The sequence below is a fragment of the Suncus etruscus genome, chromosome X (assembly GCF_024139225.1).
Source record: "Suncus etruscus isolate mSunEtr1 chromosome X, mSunEtr1.pri.cur, whole genome shotgun sequence".
Lineage (NCBI taxonomy): Eukaryota > Metazoa > Chordata > Mammalia > Eulipotyphla > Soricidae > Suncus > Suncus etruscus.
In genome coordinates, this window is record NC_064868.1 from 128,897,498 (window position 1) to 128,902,139 (window position 4,642).

Consider the following 4,642-nt stretch of genomic DNA (forward strand, 5'->3'; position numbering starts at 1 on the left):
AGATTACTCTAAAATTGAAAATTGATCTCCCATATGATCCAGTGAGGCCACTCCTAGGGATATACCCTGAGAATACAAGAAAACACACACAATACAAAATTGCACCCCTCTATTCATTGCAGAGCTATTTACAATATCATCAGAAAATTCTTAATATTTTGTTTCCTTTGAGATATAGCACCAAATGCTGTAGTATGCTTTTGTTTTTGATAAATCTCTCTCTTCCCAATGTAAAATTATTGGGAACAGAATTTAATTTCATTTATGGGTCCACTTCCCCACATTTAGAATTATGGTTGATACATGGCATTCAATGAACATTTGCTAACTGGATGATTTCTTGCATTAATGAATGAATCTTTCTGACAAACCTCCTCCAAAACCACAGTGATATAGAACAAGCCCTCAGAATATTTAGGCAAAGTAGTCTGAAAGACCTGCACATCCAAACAAAATATACTAACTAATCTGCTACACAAATATTCACCTCTGTATTAGAATGAGTGGTGATTCTCTGCCTGCATGTGTTCCTTATCCTTATACCTGGAAATAAAGATGTTAAATCTTTATCTTACCTGTTAAAAAGCTCAGAGAATATGACAAACACTTCCATTACCACACAATTGATTAAACTTCATCATTTCAACAGTATTCATTGCAACCTTATCATAAACTAAGCACAGTTTTAGGCATTAGAAATATAGCATTGCAGAGAACAGATGAATTTCCGATTTACTATGAAGCTTAAACTCAACAGATTAAAGGATACTATGGTGCTCGCTTTGGCAGCATATATACTCAAATTGGAATGATACAGAGAAGATTAGCATGGCCCCTGCGCAAGGATGACACGCAAATTTGTGAAGTGTTCCATGTTTTTATATGTAGTTTTTCATTGCAAAAAATGATACTATGAGCAAAAAACATTGAAATATTTAAATATTTTGATTGATTTTATCAGGTAATAGGTCAATTGATGCCCTTGAACAAGTCTTTCATTTTTTTCTTTATTTTTGTTGTCTCTTACTTTATTGAACAAATCTTTTTTAAAAAATTGATTTATTTTAAATAGTTCACAAAGGGCCCAATTTTATGTCTTTTTAATTTATTTATTTTTGATTGGGAGGTTACATCTAGCAGTACTCAGGCTGAATGTGAGTTGGTGCTTGGGGGTTGATCTTGGTGAAGATAAGGGAATTAGATTTGTTATTGGAGATTAGATGCCGTTTTCCATTGGTGCAGTATGCAAAGTCACCCTCTTCCACATTTTAATTGCTAGTTTGTAAAAATTTAGCCACTGTGATTTACAGTTGTACAAGACTAACAATGATAGGGATCGCTGCATAGAACATCGCAACACTAGATCCACTACCATCATGATGGTACCATTGTCTGAGGATGATCTGTCTCCTCCTCTGCTTTACCACCCATTCCCCTCCCTCCACCAGTATCACCATTTTGTAGACCAGATCTCAGATGTTGTTGCCATACTGTGGGTTTTTGTAACCACATATGAGAGATCATTCTGTATCTTTCTCTCTCTGGTTGACAGGACTCAGGATTTACTATCCAGTTCCATCCATGTACTGGCAAATTTCTTGATTTTATCTTTCTTCATCACTGAGTAGTATTCCATTGTGTGGAATAAATCCATTTTGTGTATCTAATAACCCAGTCATTTCTCCTTGTACATTTTTATTGTTTCTAAGTTTTGGCTATTATAAAAAGTGATGTAATGAATAAATTAGCACAAATATATTTTCTGAGTAGAGTTTTTGGGCCTTTGAGGTAGATGCATTTTATTTATTTATTGGATTTGGGGTCACACATGTTGGTGCTCAGTGCTTATTACTGGCTCTGCACTCAGGGATCCCTCCTGGCAATTTTTGAAGGATCATATGAGGTACCAAGAATTAAACCCAGGCCATCCATGTGCAAGGTAAATATTCTATTCACTGTACTATGACTCCAGGAGTATCACCAAGAGTGCAGATCCCTGAGTGACCAAAAATACCCAAAGGTAAATAAACCCCACTATTCAAGGGGAAATGTTATTGGTTCATTTTGAATGTGAAATAGAAATATCAATGAAATAGAAATATCCACTTGGTTCTGATTTGTCATATAATCCAGCTTAGAGATAAGATCTAATTAGAGCAGATGGAGCAAATTTCAAGGTATCAAGATTGGGATTTCTTGGGATTTCCGTCAGCAGCTGGTGTTCAAATGCAGTTGGTTAGGCATCCTTAGGAAATTAAGGCATGGAGTTGGAAAGCTATAACCAGTGAAGAGCTAGAACTCCTGAGAGGCAGGAAGAAAAATACTAAGGAAAAACAGAATAAATTTCCAATATAAAAAATTACTAATAACCAAGTAGAAGCTCAACAACAAAGACAAGATTCAGAGACAAATTTTACGAAGTTGAACTTCAGGATGAAGGTAGCAGTTGTCAACACTATATTATTTCTGAATATGAATGAGCATTGAATGGGAAGAATTTAAGTTGCTGTAGGGCAAGATTGGCCCCCAAAGATAGGACATAGAGTTTTTGGCTCATAGATTGGGGGTCATGTGGCCAGAAGGGGACTGCTATGGAGAAAGGAGAGGGTATAGGGACAGAGAGTCAAGTAGATAGCTACGCCACTTGTCTCACTGTGTTGACACCTGACAAAAAGCAAGAATGTATGTTGGGTTTTGTTTCAAATGGCACACAGAAATATTTAATATTGATGTTTAGCCAGAGATTTAAAAATAACCTATCCTCTACCAATCTGTAGGCCAAGAAGTCATTGGATCTGAAGAAAATTAAACTAATATTGTGATGGAAGAGATTTCAGAGGAACCAGGGCATGCTCAGATTGAACACAGCAAATGTCAGAGCAATCTGTGCTGAAGTGAACAAAAGTTCATTAATGCCCCAGGTTCCTGGCTCCTTTCAGGGCTCAGTGTCTAAGAGAGGCTGACATCTATTTGAAGGTGATCCGGAAAAGCAGCGTCGCCCTACTGACTCAGAGCCACATCCAAAGAGCTAGACTAACTGAGAATCTGAATTGTTCTAAAGCTGGGCTTCCAGACAAGTTCTCACTTTTTTTTTTCTTTTTTTTTATGATTTTTTTATTTTGAATTATGAGAACAAAAGATGCAAAGAAAGAGGATAAGGTAAAGTTACAGTGGAAGGACAATCACCCATAACATAATTATCAGAAGAAGTCCCCTTGCTGATATCTTAACTTTGAACTTTCACCAAAGAAAGTTAAGATAAATAAAACAGAATCCTTGTGCAATTACTTTGTCCCTCAAGTCCCCAGATTGTAGCACATTATAATATTTCTTAACAGCACACAAGGCAATCTAAAGCCATCAAACTTACGTAACTCCTTAAACATTAGAGGCATAGTATTTTTTACATTTCCATGTACATGCATATAGCTTAAGTTAACCTCAAATTTTAAGTGGGTGCGTTTTAAGGATTAGAGTCAAAGGAGCACAGTAAAAACGGTGTTAGAGTGGCAATTGTTGTTTGCATAGGCCACACCAAAATATCAGAGGCATGGAAAGGAATAACCTTGGCCTAAATACAAGAGATCCTACCCCAGAAGTTTCCTGGCATAAGACCAGCTCTAGGCCTCAGGAAAGTTATCGTTCGCCTCCAAGACATTGTCCGTAGCGCCAACACACTTATCACACAGTCTCTGTTGTTGGTCTCATGTTTCTGTATTAAAGATTCTGGAATCTGAATGTCCTACATTGAAGTCATGATGTGGAGTGCCTTCTCGTTTTCACCTCACCATGAAAGGGCAATGCAGGAAGCCCCTGTCCTGTAAGCAGGTTGTTGTTGTTAAAGTCTTCTCAGTGTTAAGGGAAGTCTCTTTTGAGCAGGACGATGTCTGAGCAGTGGTAGGGTCTTCCGTGGTAGAGGATTGCTTCCAGGTAATGTTATAGACAAACCTCACCATAAAGGGGCAATACAGCAAGCCCTGTCCAGTAAGCAGGTCATTGTTCTTGTTGTCCTTCTCAGTGTTAAGGGGTGTCTCTTTTGAGTAGATCGATGTCAGAGCAGCTGTAGGGTCGTCCCTGGTACAGGAATGCCTCCGGGTGATGTTATATACAACCTTGGATGTTTTGTAAATGTCTTCTGTAGATCAAGGGGTAAATGGAGAATGCCCATTCTTCTGAGGCCTGTGCCAGGTCTTTATGTCAATGTTCAGGGTGTAAGGTCTCATTGCACTACAAGATTTGTGTGTTCCCATTTCTATTAGATAAGAACTTATTGGTATGTATAGTATTTTCCCATGTTAGTGTGCCTACGCAAACAAGATATAAAGCCACGTGGTGCTATCAGATATATGGGGGCATAAGAACATTTCCAACAAGACCCATGACTAGGTTCAAACATAAGTATTAAACTGAGGGACTCTTTCACACCAAATTCCATATTGAGCAGTTCACAAAGAGAAGATAAAAAACATGGGGGGGGGGATCATCACTGTATAAGAAAGTATTTAGCAAAAGTTATAGCCGTCAAAGAAAACACCCATAAAATGTTGAAAAGATATGTGTCCTTTTTATGCCTTTTAAAATAGTTGGGTGGGTGTTAACTCTAGGGCACCACTTTGGTCTGTGACTTAGGACACAACAGTAC

The 4,642-nt window shown here is 37.8% G+C and overlaps 1 non-coding gene across 1 annotated transcript; it reads left to right on the plus strand.

Moving 5' to 3' along the window:
- Positions 1-773: 773 nt before the first annotated feature.
- Positions 774-880, plus strand: LOC126000136 (U6 spliceosomal RNA). The gene has a single exon (XR_007492500.1). It is a non-coding gene; the product is annotated as a U6 spliceosomal RNA (small nuclear RNA).
- The last annotated feature ends 3,762 nt before the right edge of the window (positions 881-4,642 follow it).